The 27,763-nt window shown below is 40.6% G+C and overlaps 1 protein-coding gene across 1 annotated transcript in view; it reads right to left on the bottom strand.

Moving 5' to 3' along the window:
* The window catches only part of thrab (thyroid hormone receptor alpha b), a 168,591-nt gene extending 149,786 nt beyond the window's left edge, over positions 1–18,805 (bottom strand). The window contains exon 1 of the mRNA XM_080872288.1: positions 18,358–18,805. The gene's annotated coding sequence lies outside the window, so the exon portion shown is untranslated. The remainder of the gene's footprint in view (positions 1–18,357) is intronic.
* Positions 18,806–27,763: the final 8,958 nt, after the last annotated feature.

Below are 27,763 nucleotides of genomic sequence, written 5' to 3' on the forward strand. Positions count from 1 at the left end.
AAAAATATCACCCGAGCCAAACATCATTACTTGAGTAATTTGTCTGAGCAAATAAAAGATAAGCAGGGAGCAGAGATTACAAATGGCAGTATATGAGCTTCTCATTAATATTCCTGCCTCCGATCGTGATGCACAAAAAGAACAGGTGATACAAAGAGGAGTAAAAATGCTCTTTTTCTAACTTGTCAGCCTGAGAGAGACTGACTTGTTTCCTCAACAGCATAACATGTCTTCACATGAGCTTCATTCTTGTGACATGCTTTGGTGCACAGCGACACACAGCCACACCGAGAGGTCAATGTCTGATTTAAAGGTTCAGCAGATGTTCACAACAGATTACATATGCGGCAGTTTTAAAAGCATTAAATAATATCAGCTGTTCCTTGAGGCTTTTTCCCTTCTTTTTTTTTTTTTTTTTTTCCCCCCTTCTTTCTTGAGTCTCACCACATAATGAATACAACACAAGCCCCCTTCATCCCAGATGCTTGTTTGGAAGATGTTTGGAAGATGATATAGCAAATATAACTGGATTTGGGGCAGAGTTTCCATATTTTAGCAGTGACTACAACTGATGCTTTTAGGATGAGTAAACCCAGTGATACTATGCTAGGATGTTTTTGTTGAATCTGCAAATGTGAGAGATTTGGTGGCATTTCTGTCTACACTTAGCCACTTTATTAGGTGCACCTTGAGTCACATAATGATATAATATTTTCAGCATAATATCTCCTGTAGCCTCAGTCTCTTACTCTTAGCTGTTAGAAGTAGCACCTGGTGTGGACAACATGTCGGGTATTCAGGATGCTCGGTTCGCTTCGGTTGCAGAAGAGCATATTTGAGCTGCTGTTGCCTGTCAGCATGAAGCAGTCTGACCATTTTCCACTAACCGCTGATATCAACAAGGCAGTTTCATCCAGAAAACTTCAATTTACTGCATATTTTCTCTTTTGAAACTGCAGTAAATCAGCAGTTTCAGAAATACTAAGATCAGTCCATCTGGCAACCATGCAACATTCAAAGTCACATAATTAATTTTTACTCCCAATTCTAAGAACTTCTGTTTAAGATTCAGCAGGTCATCTTGACCATGTCTACATGCCTGAATGCGTTGAGTTGCTGCCAAGTGACTGGCTCATAAGAAATTTGTGTTAACAAGGAGATGAACAGATGTCACTAATGAAGTTCCCAATGAGTGTATGCAAAGGTAAGTACTCAGAACAGTAATGGGGATTGTAGGAATTCCTCTCCCAGTTCTATGACAATGTATGCTGGCTGTGTCCAGATGATGGCTCCACCCACCCAGGTAATAAGCTGTTTGTCCCTCTGCCTTCTCGAAGACAGTCTAGGACCAAAAAAACAAGAATCAGACTGAGGGCCATCTTCTTCCCCAGAGCTCACACCTCATGCCTACAAAGACAGGGACATGCACTTTACAACATGTAACTGCAATGCTACCTACTGTTTATGTTTCCCTATTGGGTTTATTTATTTAATGGGTTTCTGTCTGTGTGTTCAATATCAGCTGTTTAAAGATGATAACTACCTCACAGAATTTCATTATGTGACTGAATAATGACAAAGAATCTTTAAAACCTTGGATAAACCCAGTGATATATACAGTAACAACTAGGAAGCTCTGACCCTGATTATTGTTAGAATTTTTATTTTATTTTATTTTCCAGAAGAAAAGCAAAATGGCTCATGTTAAAAAAAAAGTAAAAAAAAAAAAAAAAGTGTCACACAACATCAAGAAAACTCGATTCACTTTTGCCCTGACTGAAAAATAAAATGCCATTACTTTCTGCTCTTCAATCAGAAGTCCATCAGAAAAGCAGGTGATGGAAAAGGGAGCGAGTACGAGTCTGTTTGTTTGCTCTGCAATCATTCTGAGACCGCATAAAAGGATATTTACTAACAGGCTGTTACGTTTTCTTGCAAAGCTGTTTCAGCTTTAAGTATCGTTCCATTTTCTCGTCATGAGCTTTTCAGTCTTCGAGTTTAAAATAAAAAAAAAAAAAATCAGTATGCCGGTCCTGCAAACCAATATTTTGCAAGCACAGTGTGATGCTTATCTTCACAATAATAAAAGAAGATGACAGCTTCTGTGAGGACTGTTAATCCTTTTAGATAAATCTCAGCTTTAGTACCAAGCCATTTATCCAAAGCTTGACATTTTAAAATGCATCAAGTTCTTCCACATGAAAATAGAACAGGACGGCGCACTGAAGGGAAGACTACTGTTCCCAATGATCAATTTGTAACCATGGAAACAGTAAATGGCCAGTCAAAATCAACCACACTCACACATTGCATGTCAATGTAAATGCACAATATGGAGGCCGCTTTGCCTACAAGCCGGTAGCCCTTTTTTTTTTTAAGTAAAAAAACAAAAACAAACAGCTATAATAAAGACATTTAATGCAAATGCATGAAGTGCTGCACACTGCTGTATGCTGAGTATGAAGAAAGCAAGCAACAGTTATTTTCAGTTTTTAAAAAAAAACTGCAAACATTTTATTGCATTTTATTGGCAAAATAATTAACTAGAATAAAGAGAAAATAACTGACCCTGTGCTCCTTACAGCACACATATGAATAAACGTTATTGTTTCCTTTCGGGGATTTCCTGTTAAAATGAATTCTGAGGGGACCCAGGCTGCTGTTTTGGAAAGCTGCTGTCATGCATTTATAACTAATGCTTCCTAAAAGAAGTCGGCTAAATGCTGTCAATGCCAGAGAATAGCCTCAAAAGGAAATGTTGCAGGCTCTCCCTCTTTGCCAAACCACCCGCTGAATCACGTCCATGTGTTTGCACAGTATGCAAATCACGCAGAGTTACTTAAATGTAAATTAGAGTGAATGCATGCCTCCATCTGTGTGTGTGTGTGTGCATTCAAGAGCCCCTCTTTCCAAACCCGTTGACCCGGTCTAACATCAGCATCTATAGAACTCCACACATGCATCTGATGGTCCTTTATTTTGACTTTGTTGCAATATTTATTCCGCTAACGCTCATTCCAGCTCTAATCCGATTCATTGTTCCTCCGCGGCTCTGTCCACAGAGTTAAGTCAATTCCACATGGAATTAATCCAGTGTGCTTTACTTTTGGAACACTCTGTTGGTTTGCGTAGTTTAAAAGCTTAGCTGTTACGTATGGGCTTGAACACGCACTCTCACTCACAAACACACAGTGCTGTAACAGAGCCAATGAGGAGATTGATCAGCTGGGTTGCGTCCAAATTAAAGGCAGTCCTCTGCAGCCATGCCAGGCATAATAACTTTCTCCTCCCTTTGCACTTTTCTTTGGCTGGAATAGTGGGAGAGTTGGGGGGGGGGGTGCATGCGAGACAAAGTAAGATAAAGAAGGAAAGAGAAGCAATTGGATAAAGTCTTGACACCCATCTTAGAAAAAGAAATGCCTGGCTCTTAGATGTCTGACCCATTTTCAGCTTTCGCTCTCTCTTTCTCTCTAATTTCCTTCCTTTCTCTAATCTAGAGTAAAGAAGCTCTGGGACTGATTCACTGAAGCAGCAGTGTGCCGCAGGACCAAAGCCAGCACAGACAAACACGTATACGTGATCTAGAGTATAGCACCAGACCATGCTCTGCTTCAACTGCTGACAGTTTTATATCCTTTGAGTGGCCTTTTATGGGGATGTGTGTACCCTATGCACGGCAGGCGCATGTACTGTATGAGCTCATCAGTATGCATGGCGAGAGGCCTTTGTTCCCAAAGAAACGGTTCAATAATCAATTATTCACTCGCTGGAAATACACTGGTGCTCATTTCTAATAATAAAATCTGTTGGCACAACAGTTGGATGCAAAAACAAAATACATATTTTTTGCATTTCTGAAGCACACAATCGACTCACATTAGGCCAAAACGATGAACATACAGTATGGCATTAAATAGAGTGATAAGACATAATGGCGCCCTCCCACCAGTTGTTTTAATGCATATTACTTTCACATTATATAGTGTTTTCTGTATTTCAGTTTTTCGAGTGCACTACGCTTACTACATAATTTTTTCTGCATATTTCGCAGTTGCTTCGAGTTAGTTTTAAAGGTACAGTTTCCCCAAATTAGTAAAAAATAAAAGGATAGGTGGGAGAGATGTTATTTTTTTAAAAGTAACATTTATCAGAGGTTACAGTTACTACATTTCATTAACCATCCATTGTTTGTGGCTGAAGTCTGATAGACGGTAAGAGCAGAGTGAGACTGTCTTGATCAAGATAAGATCGCAAACACTAACTGATGATGCAGCATGGGCTGCATGCTGCATCATTTCCTGTGAACCCCTTGTTTACGTGAAGTTAATCTGAATCCTGTGCAGGCAAAACAGATTCTTCCGCTAATGACAAAAGAGGCTAAATAAAATAAAAGTGCGTAGCCTGATCTTTTTGTTTAGGAATTTGGCTGCTATTTAAAAACTGCACATTTAAAATGATGCTTGCAAATCATTGTAAAAACACCCGGTGAGAAGGAGAAATGCACAACCACACAACAGGTGCTAGCAGTAACTTTGGTAGTCAGTATCCTGTCTAATAACCTTCTCTGCAGGGCTCTTTGACAGCAAACCTGCCTTGAGGATCATCACCGGTGATGAAAACAGGATGCAAAGTTTGCAGTAGAAGAGGCTGCAGTCTAAAGGACTGAAGAAGACTATCAGGGGCACGAGCCCAAAAAATACACAACATTTTCTTTGACATTAACAGGGTGGTGCAGCTTAAATCCACCCTCCAGGGTCAGACTGCAACAGCAAGACTTTCATTCAGATGCTGACGTTCTTCAGCATCTGAAGGAGAACGCTCAAAATTATAATTATAGCACAAAGGCAGCTGGATGCACGTAAATGTTGGCCGCCCTACACGCCAAATTTGGCTCCCTTTGACTTTGTCCTTAATTCCATAACGAAATTCAAGTTTATAGTTACTGATACAGTGGGGGATATCATGTCTCAGATGCTGATTACTTCAAAAGGAATACCAGACAATCGTGTCGTTTTTGGTAATAAACCCAAAACAGCAAGGCAACAAGAATCAGATGGACCTCTGCAGGCAGGGAGGGTAAAGAACACCAGAGGCTGGCTTCAGTCTGCTAATCCCTCGTGTCAGATAAGGTCTGACACACTCATACACACACACACGCGCACACAACCAATAACAAGGGGAAGCAATAGACTGTTAACCATGTTTTTTCACGTGACACCTGATATGAACACGGAGAGACTAAACAAACTCATAATACAAACACGGTCTTGGCACCATTTCTCCCTTTATGCCAGTTCCTCACTGTAATGTCATCTGTTTATAGTTCTCGCTCCCTCTCACACACAAACCCGAATGGAAGGTCAGAGGGGTTAGCGCTGCCTGCCTTGGCACAAAAACAGGGCTACAGATGTGAAAGCACGGAGAGCTCGCTCGCTCTGAGGACCAGCTGGAGCCCGTCCAACCTGGACAAGGGTCAGGGACACGAGTGAGAGAACACAAGCAGCAATCGGAGCTTCTTCTCAGGGGCCTGCCGGCTTGTCACCTTCTTCAGTCACCCTGGACCACCTTAAAAACAAATCTATAAATCATCGGTGGACTCATTTGATTATTTTCACAGTTCACTTTCACACCTCATCCGTTGTTTCAATCATCAGTTTAGTCCTGAAAACAGCTTTACTTAAAATCCATGTGCTGCATGGGGCTACAAGTGTACTTTCAGTTTGCTCTTGTTGATGTTTCTCTGGTGCGTTTTATGTGTTTTATGCATGCTCAGGACTGGACAGTATTCACAGCTTGAGAATTTTGCAGTGGTACAGTGTACCCATGTCAAAGTAATCCTAAACAAGAAGCTGTTTCTGTCATACAGGGCTATTGGCAGCTGCTTTTGCCATCCAGTGTCATCTTGCAATAAACAAAGCCGAACAGTTGTTGTTGGGCACAGAAGTAGCCGCTCACTGGAGACAGTTTGGACAGAGCTGTACAAACAGGCAGCTGGTCGGCCAGCGGAAAAATGAAAAGGATGCACCTTTGTGTATATACACAAATCTGTGCAAACTAGCGACGCGCCGATTATGAAATGCAAGTGTTTAAAACACGAACTGATCAATGAGGTGAATTGCTAACCCATAATAAAAAAAAAATGAGACATAAAAAAGGGCCAGCGTCAGTAGTAAAGGCAAATGAATGTGAACATGTGTTCATTAAAGGGCAGTGATTTATAAAATTTGAAGCTGACGACGTCGTAACTAAGAACAGCTGTCTGCATGTTTGTGAACATGCATGTGCGGGTTTTACATGCTGGTTTGAAAGCATGCACGTACATGCATGCGTATCGTTTGTCTGAGAAGCTGTGCAAGTGTGCAATGCTTGCGTGCAGCTTGCCAGAATTTCTGTGTCCAGCGCTGCCAGGCAAAGGCTACTTCAAAGCGGTAGTGCAAACTAATCACAGAGTGGTTGCCTCACACTTTGCCTATTAAGTTTCCTTCTAGCAAGGCCAGTTATGTTGAGGGAAACATGAGCCTGTCGTCGGCATCAAACACATGGAGACGGTGCAGAAACACCGTGCTCTAAGAATCAGAATTACACAAGCACACACATATTCCCACGCATACTATTAGCACCATCCGAGTACACGCATTAACATATAACACAGCTCTCACTACATGCCCACACATAAATTCTGTTACTTTCAGTACAAGTGAGAAACTGAATGAACTTGGACTACACAGATCTCTGCTATGTGCCAGCGTTTGTTGATTGGCTGCAGTTGAAACAATTCAGATGAGGAATGCACGAGGCTGCCAGATCCAAAAGTCTCTTGGTTCTTGTACAAACGCATACACACATGCACATGCACTGCCTCAGGGTGCTTGGCATTAACTTTGCACTCTGGACCTCCCAGTGTGTAGCTCTCCATCCCTGCTTGGCTAGCAAAATTAACAGGTAGAGATGAAAAGCACTCCTTGACTCTCGTGCGAATCCTGTCATGCAGAGACAGACCACTAGCCAATACTGGCCTACATATACCGATATAGACGTATACGTTGACCAAAATGCAAATGATTTTGTGAAATTGTTTATTCGGCAACATTCAGACTCCACTGTTTACAGTCCTTCATTTTCTGCAGCACCTGTAGCAAAATAGCATCATGGATGACCAGACTGTACAACATACACAAATGTTTTGTGCACAATAAGCTCAGAAGGAGTGCACATCTAAAACAACCCAAAAAACTAACAAAGGCTGGCTTTGAAAACAGGTAAAATGATCGCCTCAAGGCGCTTAATGCTGTAAGATAAAGAACCTACCATGATACAGGGAAACCCCAACAATCAGACGACGCCTTATGACCAAGCACTTAGATGACAGTGGGAAGGAAAAACTCCCTTTTAACAGGAAGCTCCCTCCAGCAGAACCAGGCTCAGAAAGGGGCAGCCATCTGCCACGACTGCCGTGGGTGAGAGGAGTGAGTTTCATTCACACTATCTGCCACTGCTCTCTGTGACTTTCTCGAGTCTCACTGTTCGCACACCCAGTGAAGCACAGCAGAGAGAGAGTGCTGTCAGCAAAAACACCACTGCAGCAATCAATGAGTAATGACATCCACCCCAGAAAGCCAGTATCAGCTGGGCTCTTTTGTCATCTATATTTTAGTGGATTAAACCATCCTTGGAGGTATTTAAAAAAACCTGAAGCATAGACTTAGTTAAAATGCTGCGCGGATCCCTGGATTAATCACAAATTCCAACTGAGCAAAGCTAGCAAGGCTGTGTGTAGACTGAGGGACCTCGGTGGGTTTTTCAAATCTAAAACTGCTTCCAAATTTCTGTAATTCTTGAAGAAGTTTTCCGAATTTAATTACAGGATACTCCTAATCGGCCAAAAGACCTTGCAGTGCAGCCTTCTCGAAAACAACCATTCCTATACGCTGGATTGATTTTTAGTTTTGAGGAAAGACTGGAAGCACAAGACCGGCTCTTCTATCTTTCACTTTATTATTTGCAATTTTCACACGTGGAGTAGAACAAATTTCCCTTTGAGCATTTCAGTTTACACCTTTGACTCATTCAAAACATAGACTGATGGGCAAACCTGATTCCTGATATAAAAACAAATTAATTATATTCTTTTTTTAATTACATGCTCTAAAAATCATCTCATTTCACAGTGTCTGACAGGAAAGATAGGCCTGTAACTACTTACTAGATTTTCTTTGCTGATTAAAATGCTGTTATTAGCTTTATTTATTGGTTATCTGTAAAACGTTACCTTCGGATATCGAGTTTACAATCCTGCGTTATAAAGAAGAGCATCAAAGTTGGCATGTGGGGTTTTTTGCTCAGCTTGGCTGCACAGTGTGAGTTTTCTATAACAGCTTTAAAAGGTTAAATCCATACAGACAGCGAGCATCAGCAAATGAAGCCTGTAGGGTTGCTTTGGATGAAGAAAAAAAAAAAAAAAAAAAAAAAAAAAAGGTCACAAAGGTCACATCGCCTCGTTTTAGAAATATTCCGAGCATGAAGCAAGCCTCTAAAGTGCTCATCTGAAAAATACTTTAAGCCTTCAGGACCGAGTGGCAGATCTCACACTGTTTTTCACAACCATTGCCTTCATATGAATATGTATTTATAACAAATTCAAATGTTTTGAAACACATTCTTAAAATGTGCAAGCTAATTACAATAATCCTCCCTCATTATTATTATTGTTCCTTGAAAAAGCAGAAAACGCAAGCGTGAAAAACAACTGTGCTAATGTGCCAACGTGCAGGAGAGATATTAATCAACAGGAGATGACTAATAACCCCGCTCCCGATATAGCACCCACCAACAAATTTCTGTAAAGGTGATTGACATTTCCTGTTAACAGTAAGCCTCTCCACAAGCCACAGTGTGCCTACCTGCAGCTGTGTTTAATGACAGACCATTTCCACAATCATCATTCGATCACAGGCCAGCTGACAAACCGATGTTCACAGAAACACTCGGGCTCGAGCTGACCTCGCTCAGCCGGTGGCCGGCTTCACTTTCTGTCAAACGCGGTGCCTTCGCCGTGACGGGAGGAGGGAAAAAGGCCATCGGGGGGAGGGGGGGGGACAAATGACGTCTTCAGAAATGTTTGGAAATGTGATGTCAGAAAAAAAAAAGTTTCCTCAAACAGAAAAGTGCACGGCACGCAATAACAGAGAGCCCAGTGTGGGTAACTGTCAGTCACACTTCAAAGGAGCTCAACTAAACTCTGAAGTGATCTTTTAACCTCACAGACAGTCATAACATAAACCAACGTCTAGTTCCTTAGCCCGGGGGAATATCTTGCATGCACATTCATATTTGCATCAGTCAGACAGGAGTTGGGACTGCTACTGTGAAAACCCCACATATGGACAAACTAGAGGTCACTCTCTGGCTTAAGAAGCAGTTGCTTTAAAAAGTAGTGAAACGAGAGCAACCTGCCATAACTAAGCTGATTCAAATCTTGATAAGTCTTAAAAACAGAGTCCTAAACCTTTTTTAAATACGTAATAATATCTCACAAATACTTAGCAGATGTTACTTCGAAGTGTTTGCACAACACTGATTCCCAACCAGGGATACCAGAGTGTATACAGAATCAGTGGTTCATTCAGAAAAATAGAAATAACAATTTCAACAACTGATTGGACTTTTAGTTAACAGTAACTAACAGTAGTAGATGGATTAGTGGTACAAAGTGGTACTTGTGCCGTGGGCCACAAAGTTTCTTCATCTTTAAGCACCTAGTCATAAAGTCTGCCTTATTTCATTCTATAGAGTTCACCGAATGCGAGTATGGCACCGTAATAGGATGTCACTATTGCAACACGTGATTTGGTGAATTTTTGACCCTCCTAGATATTTCTTGATCAACTACCAGTGGTATCATTGCAAAGTGGAAGTATTTAGGGACCACAGCAACTCAGACACAAAGAGGCAGAGCATATAAACTAGTTAGCAGGTACCAAAGATGTTACAGCTACCCAAAACAGTGACGTAAAGCTGAAACAGTTTGACAGAAGTAGCAGATAAGCAGCTACCACAGAAGCATTATGAGACAAACTGAAGTCCACACAGGAGAGGATTAGCAGCGATGTGGTGGCCAGATACCAAGAAGTGACAATAAAAGTCAGCGAAATAACTTTTAGCAGCACAAAGTGGGCAAGTCATCTCAACCTTGAAGTGGCTGCTAGTGGCAGATAATGTATAGGTACCACTGAATTATATATGACAAAAATATATATAAAAGGGTTAACTAACTAGAGCTTGAAAGGTCTTGGGTCAACCAACCTTCAACTTTAAAGCAACGTGCAAGGAGGATGTGTGCATAGAGCTAAACAGTTGAACTTTCAGCATTGTTAAATTAATATTCAAATTTGCAGAAATTAACGACGATTGTTTATAGCTTCCACTTCCAAATTTCGCCTTATACCCATACAATGACAGATAAGGGTATTCTATTCCATTTCTGCAAGTGCTGCAGTACAGCTGCAAATGTAAGCACTGAAAATGCAATTGTAACATCCTCTGTGCAAGCACAATTTACACTCTTATTGTTGAGTGATATCCCACTAAAATAAAATCAGTTGAAAACATCTAGAAGATGGCTAGTGGTCACACTGAAATGGGTACTTTAGTAGAGACTGTACGAGCACCCGACGAGCAAGGCTGGTGCTGTAGAGCAAGCAAAGCACGGCCTCATTACTACACTTCTATTTCCACACCATCTAAAGTGAAAAGCCTTGGCCCTAATGAAAAGCTGCATGCTATTCTCCCGAAGGCCAACTGTAAGTGTAGCTACTTTGCAGCACTGCACGGAATAAGTAATGGCCTTATCCTCACTTCCAAAACAAAATAAATAAATAAAATTACAAAGATTAAGAGGTGGCGTTTCAGATCTTGCCAAACCATCAGGTGTTGGAACGAGTCCATCTAAATTTCCTCAAGCGTGACAGATTAGGAAAAAGAGGGAGCAATAAAACTCCTGCTTCTACGGCCGACCATTCATTCAGCTCCTAAATCCGGGGGTTTTAGCGGAATTCGAGCTGCACTGGCTTCATAGAGAAATTAAATCCTGGTTTCCCAAAAGAAGTAATCCTGGTTAAGTTCTATTCAACAATACAGCGCAGCAGCAGCAAGGCAAACACGTTAAACACACACTGATAGGATAAAGGAGGTCAAACTGTCCTGTACTCATGGCTTTTTCTTTTCTGCGCTAATGAAATGCTGAGTGATGTACAGTAAATGCTGGCAGGACAGAGTATCCATATCAAGGCTTGGGTCTGAGCCAAAATTGTAATTGTGGATTTTTGTTATAAGCATCTCTTTGCTCAGAGTTATTCATTACTCCAGCAGATTTTGTTCGTTTGGCTCCACTGCTTTGTAGCCCTGTCAGCTGCGCTCTGCTCCCATATGCTGCGAGGTATTTAGCTGTGATTGTGATCTTCATTCTTTTTACACAACAGCTTTTTCAAAGGTGCAATGTTTCATTTTTGACAGGCATTTTGAACTATTTTCTGATATTTTACACGTGTCATATGCACAGTTTAGGGATTAACCGATACACTGGCCTAATATTGATATTGGTCACGATGGTGCGGCTGCTGTTTGCCTGATGGTAAATAAATACATTGACTGATGCCTGTGACTAATTTGTTGTGTCATATCAATTATGCACTAGCAAATCATGCAAAAATAGTGTGACGAAGAGCCAAAGGACTTTTTTTTTCCCTAAGGAAGCTTTCTCTGGTTCACTGGCAAAAACAGAAACCAAAGTAAAAATAAATATTTACATTTAAAAAACAAAAAACATCAGTTTTGATGCTGCCTATCAGTAAATCGACATTTTGAAAATTAGTATTTATAAAGAAACTGACAACTGGCACATCCTTAGTACAGGGATACATCCAGGACATTAGAAATAATCTAAGACAGCATTTAAAACAGCTATCAGCAGGGTTTTTCCGGGGTTAAAATGAGCAGTTGGGGTTTTTTCCTACACATGTAAGAGACTGATGCACAGCACACTGGTAACAGGTCACAGCTTGATGAAGTTTGCATGCTGTCGCTTGGTAAAATTTGTCACCGAAAGGCATGCTCTGCACAGAAAACCTCTGTGCAACTGCTTTGGTTGCCTGCAACCACTCACCAACCAACCAGCTACGGAGTACACATTTTTATCCCAGCGACCAGAGGTTGCCAGGGGGTTTGCCAACTGGTCTCCAGGCTTGTGTGCCTGAGGTCTGAGGTACCAGCTGCTCCTCTCACACTAAAAGCAACAAATCTGTGTTACTTAATCAAAGCAGATCATAATTACAGTGCTGATGATGTTCTTGAAGCTCTGGCTAAAAGCTCTTTAGTAGCTACCACAAATATTTCTGTGCAGGAAAAAGTTTAATCAAGAGTATTATTAGAGTAAACTTACAGTTATCTTTGATTACTTTTATTTTCAGCGTCCTCCGCTGTTGTACTCACATACAAACTTATAATCACACAAGGAGTTCTCAAAGGACCTCTGATTATGAGCCGATTCGCTTCTGCCCCAGGGGCGAAGATAATGAAAGCATTATTGCCCATTTAATCCTGGATGCCCATGTAGGGAATCTGTCTGGATTAAGCTCTGAATCTTTATAACTTTTTTTTTGTAAGTAGCCACTTTAGCGTCACGGGAACTGCTTGTTCAACATGTCAACAAATCTGCATAAACTTAGGTGGCTCTCACAGAGAGACAAGAGAGAGAGGAAGCAGTGCCAGCAAACGTCGGATGGACTCCACCTCGTAAAGTGCTACGCTTCACCCTGGCAGAAATAAACCTCACAGCCCTTGGTGCCAAGTATTCCCGTTGATGAAAAGCTAGTTGTGAGTGGCCCCAGTCGTACCCCGGCAGAGCCAAGCTGACTGGCGTTAATAAGAAAGAAGGGCGGCTGTGTAAAACACTCTTGCAGCTCTTTCTGGCCAATAAAGGCCATTTTACAAGTTATTATTTTCCCCGGTGATTTGGAAGGTGGTGAAGCAAAAGCTGGCAAAGAGGAGCGGCAGCAGAGAGCAGCGACGGTTCAATGGGAATGAGAAATACAAAAGATAAAGCAGGGGAGCCTCTGGTAACCATCTGCATTGAAACCACTGCTTAACAGAAACAACTGAAAAAAAAACCCCAACTACACATTAAAACGAAACCTAACCTACAAAGAGAAGACAAAAAGGAGGGGCCCAAACATACTACACTATGAAAAAGGGGAAAAAAAAAAAGAAAACCACAAACTCGGTACCCGCTGCTGGCTGACATCTGATGTAATACATCTACTAGTGTGTTTGTGTGCTAGAGGGATGAGATGCTGCAGTATCTAAAAGACAGCAGGACCCCCAGAGGTTTGTGTGAAGACTGGTGCAGAGCAGAGTGATAATCTCTTGTCCTGCTCACCAACACAGCATGCTTATCAGCGGTGGAGCGTCACGGGCCTCTGAATGCAACACGCAAACCAGCTACGACATCACACTGGAGGGTTAGACTCATTCTTCTCTGCTAATGAGGTCTGAATTGCCACTTTCCATTAGAACCATTACTGTGTGCCCAAAACATTACAGCAGGATGGCCTGCTATTAAACTGCAGCCGAACCAACAGTCTGGTAATTGAAATAAATAATATGAATACATTTTTGATAAACATCAGGACAAAAATGTCAAAACTAATATATTTGCACTTTTCTGCGTTGTACAGCAAGAACTTAACCACATGACACGAAGATATTGGGGCTTAGAAACTGGTAAACTGAACTAAACTGGTTTGTCTGGCGTTATTCAAGCAATTTAAAAATAATCAATTATTCAGTAATTAAAATATCCAGGTCTTTACTGATTTCTGGAACACAAACTCTGTGCGTTACTCTTCTTCACAGTGGATTATTCGATTTTTCAACACATTTTGTTATTTGGGGGTTTAAGTCTAATGAAATTACCAAACTATAAGGACATGCGTGTAATTAATAGTAAGGATGTTACCACTGTTCTGGCAATTTCATATTTGATACTAACATCATATGCATTTTTGTATTTGGTGCATAACTTTCACCTATCACTAATATTAGTATTAGCGTTGCCATTTCTCACTAATGTGTTGGGCTGTGAGCTAGATGTGCACACAGTGTAACTGAGGAGGACACCAATCCTACACTGATAGTTCTGTGTATCAAAATTGTGTCACATGTTGAGTCAGTCAAAGGGAGGGAAACTGTGGTTTCTGTGTCCCTAAACAAAATGAGACCAAATCTACACTCATTTGAGGGCTTAGGAGCCAACAGCCTTTGGGAGTGACTACGAATGTAAGAACAATTGGTTCGCTTATATTAAAGGCAGCGAGTCTGGGTGTGTTCAGTAAATAAGTGAATTTACTGTATTTCTAACAATCTGATAAATAAATATGTCCATTCAGCTTTAGCAAATCAAGCCCTAAAAAACAAAGGTTTTAACAATGACGCTACTTTTTGGGGTGCAGAGACTGCCTTTATACAGAAATAAATGGGAGATAGTGCTCGTAAAAGGGTAACAGGTTCACAGCATTTATTGTAAATGCACAGGTTTTGTTTAGGTATCTAATTAATCTAATTCATTATAAGTGACAGAAATAAGTAGAATTCTGTATTTTGGTGCCATAATAGAATTTTTGCAGCACTGTCACAAAGAAAGAGCAATCCCTAGTTTTCTGTATGTTATTCCAAGCTACCGTCAAACCTGTACATTTGCAAGCATTATACAGGGCCGGCAAACTCTCCAATAGCCCTAAAGTCCATCTAAATATGCAGGTTAACATCATTTCTTGTTTGCTTGCATGCTTGGACTCATTAATTAGTATGCATAATCATGTATAGGCACACTCAGTCAAAGATGCTGGATGTTTGGTTAGTCATCTGAGCACTCTCTTTGTACATAAAGAGGCCAATTTCTTCGCTTGAATAAATACAAACTGAATCAAACATCATGAGCACTTGTACAGGATGTTTTTACTGATAAAACCCATCAGAATAAAGCTCAAAACATCTATGAAATCCATTCACGATTTAGATTCATGGTTTAATTAGTGGAAGGCAAAAACTCTGTGGGTCAACTCACAGATGTTGGGCAACTAAAGTCAAAGAGACAGTGAAGACCAGTGAATAACTGACATGTCCTATGGTAATCAAGAATGTACATTTATGGGGAAAAGAGTGCATGAGTACTGTGACAACCTGTGCTAATAAAATCCATGATCCAATAAAATCTATGACCCTTTACCAAGACTGTCAATTCTATATTCAGTACCTGGAATTTAGGTCCAAATGGACTCTAGGAGGTTAAAAAGGAAGGAAAACTTGGACTGAACCCATTCACCATACTAGGTTCAGGAATAGCTCTTGACATATTGGCCTACCCAGCATGCCCTCTGCCTCTCTAGACAGCTCTGACATCATTATACAGCAGATACAGACCAGGACATCAGCTGCACAGTCGAGGTTATATAAGTGAACTCTCTACGTTTCTTAGCATTCAGCTCTGCTGCCCCACCATGGGGAAAAGGGAGGGGATGGGAGTAGATGATGGGGGGGAGGAATAAGGAAAAGGAAAAAGAGCAAGGAGGCCAGGAAGAAAGACGAAAAGAAAGAGCGTCTGAAAAAGAGAGGCCCGCTGGGGTGCTTGCTGCCGGGAGAAACTGAAGGTCACCCTTGGCCCCCTTAAGGAGCCCCAGAGAAGAGAAGAGAAGATCAGAGCCACCATCCTTGTGATCTTTCAGGCAACCCTGTTACATCACACACTCAGTCAACAAGCAGAGCCAGGATTTCTTATTTGCTTTTCTTCTTTGCATAGAAAAAATAAATACATTTACACTAATAAAAGTTTGAGTGTAAAAAACATCACTTAAATTTGTCTCACACCTCATTTTCAGTCCATTTACAGTCACAGCCTCTAAACGGACCTCTAAAGAACACAGCTGCACTCGAATGGTGGATTTGTCCAAGGCTAATAATCAACCCAGGGACAGAACCCTGAGATTTAAACTGATAGCTAATGATTAATGAATCGCAGCCATCTGGGGTCATATCACCTCATCTGACATAAAGTAACACTTTTAGACTGCTTTTGTATTAAACCCCAAGACTGTACGGTCATTTAGAGCCTCGTCCAAAAATATGACTAATACACTTTTAGGTTTCAGGTCCTTTTGATGTGCAAATTGCTCTCTATCTCTGAAGCGCTTCCAAATGTAAAAACTCTCCATGTTAAGATTTGCAGCTGGTTAGCATGTTTAAAACCTTATAGCCTGCTAACTGATAAATGCTTCACTGAGCCAGAGAAAGTGTTTCTGTTGCAAGCTTGATGGATTCGACTGCAAGAGCCTACAGCTTTTAGACTGTCACCTTCTATCAGCACAGCACAAGCCGCTAAGAATCCAGACCCAGGAAAGGCGTTAAGCAGAGTGGTTACATTAAGTGATTTCATTATTATAGTGCTGTAATGTGGTGATGACTGCTTTTGCACGCAAACAGCTGCGAGTGCGCACAGGGAACAATCCCAGTTGCATTTACTAACGATCTGCAATTGTGCACAGTGGTTGTTTTCAGCAGGGATTCTCACATGCCTCGTGGGGATGATGAAGGTGTCAGTGTTGCTTGTCGTCTGTCAGTCAAAGCTGCTGCATATTAACAAGCATTATTAAGGTTTTTCTTGGCATCATTAAGCAGTTCAGTTGGCAACACTTTGCATTTGGTTTGGCATTCATGCCAAAGCTGGCTTTAACCACCCTGCTGTATTGAACTGTACTCTATTCTGCAGCTGTTTATCTAAAACAAACTGTATTAGTGGATGCACAGCATAACAGCGCATTTAACAGCTGCAATTGCTTTAATGTGCTGATCAACTGGAACAATGCTCTGATATGTGCAATATAAAGTGATCAGATCCGACAGCGATCACCAGAGCTGTACTGGTGTACTTGTGCATAGACAGAAGCAGGAAGAGAAAAGGTCCTAAATGCTAGCCTGTAAGGATTACAGGGACTATTATGTAACCAGCTATATTTACACAAATGCACAAAATACATGCAAACATAGGATCTTGCAAACTTAAAAGTGCATACTCGTTTTGATCTATAGGACTGTTTGCAATGCAAGATCATTTCCAGTGCTTTAAAATCTTACTTCTGCATCACCTGAGCAGGGCTGTGGTGTCCATGAGAGGGAAACAGAGTGACACAACCCCCCATCAGTGACACATTACTGGCCTCCCACCAATGAATGAGAGCATGGATAAAACCAGCGGTTGCATATAGTCAGTAGATTTGCTCAACCACCATATACATTATAGCTTTGCACAGTCAGTTGCTATTTTTGCAGATTGATATTGATAAAGCAGAATTGAAAGTGGAATCATATGCCTCAGCACGATTGCAGTGAATCACATTAATGACTCAATAAGTGCAATCTGTATAATAACTATTTTCACTGTAGACACTTGTGTTGATGATAAGCTTTAGTACTATTACTAAATTATGGCCATAGCTTTTACTTCAAGAGTCTAAATCCCACCCTCTACAAAATGATGCTTAAACTCTTGTGCAACACTACTTTTCATTTAATATTGCTTGCATTAGTGCACAGGGCTGCACAGGAGCCTGAAAATACAATAAAGTTTTTTCCCCTCTTTCTGATCAAATATTCTGACTTCCTGTGGACCTCCCCTTCACCACCCCACTGTAAAAAAAGAAAAAGAAAATCCTGGAAACGCCCCTGACATAAAAGTTAATTTATTAGAGCCGTAAGTCATAGTAATAATAAGTATTGATCTGCAGTGCTCTTACTGATACTAGATTACAGACAGCACTGTAACTTCTGCAACATCCGAGGGAAGAAAAAGTTGGAAACCAAATTAGGGTCAGGTAACCGCCGCTTGAGGTTCCCTTTAGGACTGTAGGTGTAGCCTGTCATAGCTACTGATCTTTATCATTTAGGCTATCAGCCCCTATGCGTGTGTGCACGTGTGCATGCGTGATTTGACCGTGCGCGTCAGTGTGCAGCAGGCGTAAATGCCAAGCTGCACACACCACAATTAACCGCAACAAAAGCAAACCAAAAAAAAGGCTGTCAGTACCCTGACGATCACTTTGGGTATGCTGACAACTGCTAGCCGGAGTGATACGGTGGTGCCGGAGTGACGAGCAGGATTACCCAGCCCCTGCTGGACTCCACTCCGTGCGTTACCCTTCGCTGCTGATCCGATCTGTCAAACCAGCCCGGGCTACTGAGGCTAGCGCCGCCAAACAACTGCCTGCCCACCACGCTGTGAACGTCGTGTTTCGGCATGATCGCGACACTCACCTTCACCTTCAGTTACTCCCCACGCGGTTTGGACACAACTTCCCGCTGGGATACGAGGCGGAAATAAAGCGTGAGAAAGTCCCCGGGTTCATGCACAAGTGTAGCAGTAGAGAAGCGCTGGATGGCTCCCCCGTCCCCTCACTCCGAGCCCATTCCTCGGCCAAGCTGCTGCTCCTCGTACCGTCAAATTATCTCCCCGCTCGGACAACAACCCCCAGTGCTCCTTCCTGCAAAGCTTCAGCGCGGATTGAAGCCGTTTGTTTCCTCTTTTTGCTGCCTTCCAGTAGCGTTTGGATGGGCTGCAACGACATCGGGGGAAAGAAGCGAAAAAGAAATACTACACGCTCGCTCCTCCCTCCGCTTATGCCCGGTACAGTAAGGGCAGCGCTCGGCGGTGTAAGCACTTATTAAAACTATCTACTGCTCTCTACAGGAATTCCACTGTAAAGCACGCACGGACACATGTCGGGACGTTCGTGTCGCGTGAAATGCGGCGCAATCCTCTTCTTTGACTCGCCTCACTTGCCCTTATTTATTGACTTCATCATCACCCCCTCGGAGGCCCCCTCCATCCCCGTTTCCTCCTCATCCTTCCCTCCCTCCCCCTGAGAATCTGGGAGTCATTCACCTCAATGAACATTCAGATGTCATGAATGGACGTAATAGGAAACAATGTAAGAGCCGGAGAAATATAATAATATATATTAACAATAAAATAACTAATATAGATATATACAGATACATTTTATTAATAGGATTCCACAAATAGCTATATTTTGATTGGAATCGGTTTGGACGTGCATTTTTTTAATATAATTGATTAGGTCTATTGAAGAATCAATAAAATTGAGCAATTTACTGAATAATTCTTTAGAAAAAAATCAAACGTAAACTGACTATATGGGAGTATGCCCATGCTTTTCAGACATTTTACACATGAAGTGATTAGAAATAATCACCAAAATAATTAATAATCCTTCCGAGTTTATTGTCTTGTTTGATTAATATCCCTTTACAGTTGATTTTTAAAGAAAGGTGGATAGTGAAATATTTTTATTCAATAAAGCACTCGATTTTATTGATTCATCTGTTAGCCTAATCAATTATCATATCTTTTAAACATATATGTCCAAACCTACTCCAATAAAATCTTTTTCTAAATAAAATAAAATTATCTACAATTCTAAGAAAATATTGTCTTGTTTTTAATTTGATAGCACCAGCAAAAAATGTGGAAATTAGGGACAGGGGCAAAAAGGGTCTCGAAAAATGGTCCTAAAAAATGCTGGAGAAACATTTTGCAACTATTTAGGTGAGCATAAAATGTGCATCTTAAGTAGGCGAAGTTTTTCATGAGTAAAGCTAGGAATTAGTTCATCAATATGCAAAAATGCGCATTACAACAATCTCAGAATAATTTTCTTTAATGTAAAATTGCAAAGACTTTGAATGTCTCATCATCTACAGTACGTAACACCATGAAATGATTCCAAGAATCTGGAGAAATCTCTGTACACAAGGGACAAAGCTGAAAATCAATACTGGATGCATGTGATGTTTAGGTCCTCAGGCGGCACTGCATTAAAGACAGGCATCATTCTGTCATGGAAATCACAGTATGGGCTCAGGAACACTTCAGAAGTCATTGTGTGTGAAAGTTCACCGTGCCATTAACAAATTCAGGTTAAAGCTCCATCATGCAAAGAAGAAGCCATATGTCAACATAATTCTAAAACGCCGCCGTCTTCTCTGGATCAAAGCTCATTTTGACCTCTCTGCATTCAGTCATACTTGTTATTAATCTCTGTCTCTCTTCCACAGCATGTCTTTTGTCCAGTCTTCCTTCTCTCACCCCAACCAATCACAGCAGAAGGCCGCCCCTCCCTGAGCCTGGTTCTGCAGGAGGTTTCTTCCTGTTAAAGGGGAGTTTTTCCTTCCCACTGTCGCCAAAGTGCTTGCTCATAGGGGGTTGTTGGGTTTTTCTCTGTTGTATTATTGTAGGCGACTGTTGTGATTTGACGCTATATAAGTAAAATTGAATTAAATTGAATTTAAGGAGGGCGACTGTCTGGCTAATCAGAGTTAAGTTCAGAAACCTGCTGTCTCTGATGGTATGGGGATGCGTTAGTGCCTATGGAATTGTCAGCTTTCACATATGGAAAGGGACCATCAGTGCTATAAAGGTATTAAAGGTTTTAGAAGAACACATGCTTCCATCCAGATGATGTCCTGTTCACGGAAGCTTATATATTTCAGTAGGATGATGATGATGCTAAACAGCTTACTGTGGCTATTAGAGCAGCATGGCTTCATAGCAGAGGAGTCGGGATGCTGAAGCGACCTGCATGCAGTTCAGGCCTTTGCCCCGCTGGAAGTGAAAAATATAACAAAGGAGACGCAGCACTGCGGCGCAGATAGAAACCTACATCAGACAAAGAGCAGGCTTCAGACCGCTCTAAATGCTGTTGTTTTTTTAACATTTGGCTCTAATATATGGTGCATCTTATATATTCCTTATTTTTAACTCACTGGATGTTAGAAAGGCAACCAGCAAGACTGCACCCCTTGCCGTGCCATTTCTGGTCTGCGAGCCGTATGTTTGTCACCCCTAGATTACGCATCATATTTAATAAAACGTGTTTTCTTCTCACTACAATCTCATTCTCGCTTTCTTGTGCATCATTCCACTTATTTAATAGCTAACAACAACTGTGGATACAGAGCGGATAATATTCTTTGTTATCATCAAATATAATATTAAACTTGAGAGATAATAGACACCACTTATTTTGATCAAAATAACAGCTGGAAAAACATAATCTTCTTTCTTGCAGCAAAATTAACACAATTGCTTCAAATAAGCCGTCCCGCTGAGATCCCGAAGGCATCAAGGATTCTATCATCAAATGGTAAAGTGCAAAAGCTTTCTTTTTTCAAAAAAAAATATATAAATAATACCATCACATCTTTTTTAGAATAAAGTCCAACTTTTTTTTTCTTAAAAAGAGCATGGCGCCGGAAGATCTTATGAAGTGAAGCTTCAGGGATTCAAAAGCTTTCTCCTTCCTCTCTCCAGTCTTGAGAGACATCCTGTGTTTGGTGAATGTACAGCCCCTGAAAGCCATACGGATATTTCTGTCCAGCTAATCTTGCTCGCAAATATGCAGGCAGTCGTCAGCTCCGAGAGTGACACACACTGTTGACACTGAACACCCAGAATGTGTGGCATTTACATTTCATGGGTTTGCAGAAGTGGAAATGTGTAAAGAATAAAGGTTTATTTCAAGTTCAAATGCCACTGCAGCACACACATGAACGATTTTTGTGTGTCTGCATTCCCACACAGGGCTTTAAAATGTGAACCCTAATATGAGACTTTCTGTTTGGCGTCGCGCTAGTGTCATTTGCTGCTTTGTTTCATTTCCTCTTCTATTTTCAGGAAGAGCCTGTTCTGTAAAATAAAGCGCCAACAACCAAATAACCACCGGCTGCTCACAGAAAGACACTAGTTAATAATAATGATGATGTATTCCTCTCTGTTCTACTTTAAAGAGGGTGTCGAATAGGCGCGTGATTTACAGGCATCTGGAGTTTTTAGTTCAGATGTCATCAGTTTCAGCTGCTGCTGTGATAACGCCGAAGGACGCCAATTACTGAGGGACAGCAACCGTGTGCCAAATTGCATGACGCTCCAGCCAGTTGATGCAGGACACGTTCACTCTGGATCAAAAATCAACCTGCTGGTGGAAATGAAGCTGGGGGATCAGCATGGTGGAGAAATGCATCAACTGTGAACTTTAGAGCAGTTTTAGTTTTTGCCAATCCATCCAGTAGTACAACCACCTACTGACACACAAATGCAGTGCTGGGTTTATTCATGAGCAACTACTTTACAACAAGCTCAATTTCAAGGATGAATATTAAATTCTCCAAGTGTCCAATCAAGCACTTTAATTACACACTGCACTACCTAAACTTAACCTTTGGCGACATGCTTTTCAAATGTCAGCCCTTCTTCCTGCACTGGCATAAAACCACTACAGAATCCACTAGGAGCGCATTACATGCACTATGCAGAGATTTGGCTGTAAAGGAGCTGGGGGAAGATGCCATGAGGACATCTGGTCTGGAGAATGGATGGATGAATACGTGAATGAGGGTGAAGATGGACAGCTGGATGGATAATAGCCTTTCTATATGAATCTATTCCCACCACAGACTGTGGAGAAATGCATAGAGAGCATCTGGGAAATTCGAGACTTGGATTTGGATTCACCATTTATCAACATTACCGAAGCCACGAAACCAAAAAAATGCCAAATGGCACAGTCAAATATGTCTGCAAAGAGTCTTTTTTTCTTTCTAGAAATTGATGGAAAGCTCAGGATTGTATTTGAGACACTTATTGCGGTTAAAAAGACAAATAACTTGCAGTGCTTCACTTGGGCTTTGTGCAATTTGTCACTGTGATTTTGCATTTAGCAATCTATACAGCATACACATATGTGGAAAATTATATGTTTTCCCCCTACGCTTTCCTCCCTCTCAGTAAAATTAAAAACCAAACAAAACAGAACCTTTTATTTAGAAAAGAAAAGGTTTTTATGTTTCCTTTACAGAAATAAAGTCCAGCTTTATTTGATGCAGAAAGGACACATGTTGATGCTTAAAAATTCACCACAATCCACGGAGGAAATTCATTTTCTGACACTAAAAAAATTCTAATTGGAAACCGCCAGGCTGCACACTTAATATGTCCTCTTTCCCACCAGTGTGCGAGTGAAACCTGTGCCCATGCATATGCATATTCTTCTAATGATCGTTGGCTTTCTGTGAAACACACTGTATTCCCCATGCAATGAAATGTGTTATTTAAATAAAGATTTGCTTTACTGCTTGAGCTGTTAATGATCTCACCTGGCTGTACATATAATAAGTAAAATTATGCCAAAATGACAGAGCACACGAGCGACAGCCTTCAACTTTTTCAGTTCAAGCCCATATCTAAATGTTGCCAAAGCAGCCTTGGCGTATTTCCATACAGTAAGGGCAAAAATGGCATTTAGAGCTTTAACACTAAACCCAGTATTTTATTGTCTCTCTGCACTTGACGCTACAACGCTGAAGAGATTTTGGAGATTTAAAAAAGCAATAAAAACTGTCTGCGTAGGTCACAGACTGAATTAAATCCCCATTTTCTTCCAGTGTTAATCCTATGGAAGCACTGATTGCCCGCCCTGCTCATAAATTAATTTTTACATATTGTTATTGGTACAATGTGTAGGATTTAAAAAGCTTGTTATAAAAAAAAAATGCTTATCAGTCAAAATGAGAAGAACAATGTAAATATGACTCTGATGCCAAATGTCAGAACCAGCTGTATAAATGATTTTTCAATTATTAAGCAATCTAACTGGGAGTGCTTCTCTTTGGTAATCTTTGTTTTTGAGCACCAGAAAGTCGATGCATAAAATGCAATTTCCACATGAGGAACTCATCTGAAAATACAATAAATATATTTATGCCGGCTAGACCACTGAAATCAAATGAACGAAAGGTAGCTGCATCTTGAATCCCTTATTCAGACCACAATATTTCACACTTGAGAGGACAAAGGAATAAAAACAAGTGGTTTAGAGTGAGCATTAGTCATGCCCATGCCCTCGATTTAACCTCATTTCCTTCTTGCCTTTTGCACTTGTATTTTTGACCCTATCGCTGATTGTGTGTTCCTTTGTTGGTATAACAACAAAACCCCACTTTAATGGAAAGCTGCACCTGTGACATTTGCAAGGTGATCCTCTGCAACTGCAAATGAGCAGTCAAATCCTTTTTGAATATGACTACAGAACCCCAGCAGCATCCACCATTCTGTCAAACTCTTTAAACAAGCTTAGTGTGTTTAGGTAAAGGAGCAACACTTTCCAATTAAAGTATACATTTTTCAACATGAATTGTCCGGTGCACGGGAGTGAGAGTTAATCTAACAAATGGCTGTCAGAGCCCGATACTAGAGATGCTCTGCTCTGAATAATGGATCGCTCCATGCAGCTTGTACTCTGCCTTAATTGCACAAGTACCTAATCAAGCCCGTAAAGATAGCAATCTCTGTTGACTGAAGTTAACATATTGTTCTTTGCTTAATACAGGCCCTGCTGTGCTCAAGGTTATGTGCCAGTACAATACAATCAACTGCTGGGTTTTAAAATGTTTCACTTCTTGTGTTGGGGAAACAATTGAAGAGGGTCCTTTATTATTTCAATACATTCTCAGACATTCGTCTTAATTTTTTAAGAATATGTGAGATCAAGCAACCATGGTTACTTATACTTTTATTCATAAATAAATGATTAAAGCAAATAAAAATAAATACATTTATAAATAAGATGATTATAAAAGCAACTTTTTTCATCTAGTATAATTTGTGTGTGATCTACTTCAAATGTTCATTTCTAAGGCTCGAGTCACACAGGCCTACAGACCAACTGGGGACCCCTGGCAACCACTGACCAAGGGAAAAATTAGTACACCCTGATTGGTTGCTGCATGCTGCTGATAGTTGTTGTGAAATTTATTGTTAAACATATGCTTGGAAATCAGTGAGTGTTCCTCTGGTATCCACCGGTCGCTAGGGAAAAATGTGTATTTGCTGATTGGAGAGTGGTTGCAGGAGGTTGCTGGCTGTAATTAGTCACAAATAACATGTCTTTGTTTCATTATTGTTACACAGTAAGGAACACAGGTTGTGTTTTATTTACTATTTTGTTAAATTAATGAAGCTGTGACACTATGGATGCAGCGAATTCCTGACATTTCATAATCAAAGAGCAAATGCAAATGGATGGCCTTCAGTTTTTGCAATGTGTACTATGACGCAGCAACTATGCATTTGTCCTTGAGGTGGAATCCAAGTGGACTAGAAAAAAAGGATAATAGGAATAACTACTCAACTGTGATGTTTGCAGCTGTCCTTGTCCACATCTGCAAGCGAGCATAATTTTGGCTTCAGGGTGACCAGATCCCAACAGACTAAATGTGGTGTAAAGAGTGTGTTTTGCAAGCAATAATATGGGACAGAAGGTTGTCTGAAATTTTAATTTGTCTTTAATCTGTCTGGCAAAATCACACAAACTACTGAGGTTAAAAGTATCGATTATGTAAAGGGCAAAATGACGGAGGTTAAATAGAAGCTGAAATCAGCGAGGATTCATAGATCAGCACATATTATTTTGAGTTGGGAATTCAAAGTGGGGGAAAGATGATGGCTTCTCACACTTATGTTAAAACAGAGTCAACTGAAGAATTCGATTTTTGTTGTGTGGTGCTCCTAAGCACTACGATTAATTTATTAGTTAAGGTAAAAATGCAGAATAATTGACTAAATGCACTTTAATTCAACACATGCTACATACATGTAAAGATACTTTTAACTTTGTCACATTTGCAACCATTTCTCTGCTCGGCAAAAGACCACAGACTCACTGTGGAACAGTGGCAGAAAAGCAGGTTAATGCTGACGTTTTTCATCCAATGTGCATCTCAGTTTCAAATACTGCAGGGAGTAATGGGATAAGAGGGAGCAGGCGAGCTGACAGGCTTTACGTCTTTAACTCTGCAGCAAGATTACCAACTCCTATCGCTGTGGGAAGAAAACTACCTGAGGCGTGTGCAGAATCAACTGCTGATATGTGTTTTGCACCACATGCAGTTAATCACCGGACTGACAACCATTCACATTCACACCTATGGAAGCAACAGATCTGAGGCCAGAGCATTCTTGCTGTGAGGTGATGATGTTAACTGCAATGCTTTCACTGTGCAAGAGCCACAACCAGGAAAAACAGCCTCAACATATCTCACTGATAATGCTTCAGTCACTCAGGCCTAAAGAGCGGTCAGCCAAACTTGTGTATTCCCCAAAAACACTTTTTTTGGTTGCTTGCCATTCCTGCCTCAAGTCAGATGCAAAGCAGGTGCTGCACCAAAACCTCCAGAAAACAGAAAATAAACCAATGTTCTCGCTGTAAAGAAAAAAATAATGCAAAAAAAGTGGAAGGAGTATGTGCAAGCCACAAACTGGGGACTTCCCTTCATAAACAAATGAGGTAAACCAACAATTAAAGCTACGAAAAACCAGATTAAGAGCGCTTACATCCCAAAAGGAAAGAAACGAAATCCCCACAAAGAAGCAGGGATCTAAGGACCCTGGAGCTGAAAAAAACAAATCAGCAAAACTAAAGCAATAACATTTATACATATTAAAGCCATCCGCATGAATATTACTACATCACACTCCTTAGTAAAAGCAGTGATTGAAGATTCTAGGATACTTCTTTTGTATTTAAGTGAACATGACAAACTGTAATGTTTTTCCCCGCCTTTGACAAAACTCACTTGTTTCATTTGTTAACTTCATTGTCATCCCTGTAGTTATCCTTGCTGTGTGGCGATGAAATAAGCAAAAGGGAAATTCATTTAGCTGTGCTGTATTACTGTTTGTTATTACCATTGCTTTTACTAGCCCCTCGAGACTTTCATTACAAAAAATTCCTACCAGCATTTCTTCACAAAAGGATGATCATCCAGAGAAAAGAAAAGAAGTCCAGACGCCCAGTAGGCCAAGGATGCCAGATGATTTAACCCTGATCATTTCTCTATATCCACCTGGAGCCTCCAGGCATTATTTCCTCGCTCTCTATGATGCTCTCTAAACATTCATCTTATGTCTTTTTCTCTACTATACTTTCATATTAATTTATGTGACAATTCCTAATGGAGCGTAAATCTAAATATATGAATAAAAAAAGCATAAGGCTGCATTTAAACTGTCCATTTCCAGCAGCACTTACGGCCCAAATGCTCTCGTAATGCTCCTCTAAATGCTCCATTTGTAATAAAAAGCAAAAACAATCAAGCGTCATCCAAATCACTATGGGAAAAATGTCCCATTACCCACACACAGGGACGCAAACTTCCACACTGTTATTTGCATTACTGAAATGTAAATGTGTGCACAGGCGAAACATATTAAGTGAGAGCAATAAAGCAAACAGCAGCAGAAATAAGATGATAATGTAACTTTAATACAAACTGAGATCTGGTTAAATTTAGTAGAAAATTTGTAAAAAACGCAGTTTTTTTTGCAAGTGGTTTGCATGATACTATTTACACAAATCTAATGACAGCACCAAAAAATTATGATGATGAACGCTGGTTGCCAGAAGATGAGAACTGAGAATAATTAAACAGGCTCACTGCATAATACTCCAGTATGTGGTGAATCCTTATTTGGCACCTAATTTCTGTGCTGCCTTTGAACAAACAGAGCCAATTTCACCAAGTACTGATGCAGAAACGTTACAAATTGGTCCATAAAAACTCATCTGAATACTGAAACTGAAATCTC

Source organism: Rhamphochromis sp. 'chilingali' (genome assembly GCF_963969265.1).
Source record: "Rhamphochromis sp. 'chilingali' genome assembly, chromosome: 22".
Classification (NCBI taxonomy): domain Eukaryota; kingdom Metazoa; phylum Chordata; class Actinopteri; order Cichliformes; family Cichlidae; genus Rhamphochromis; species Rhamphochromis sp. 'chilingali'.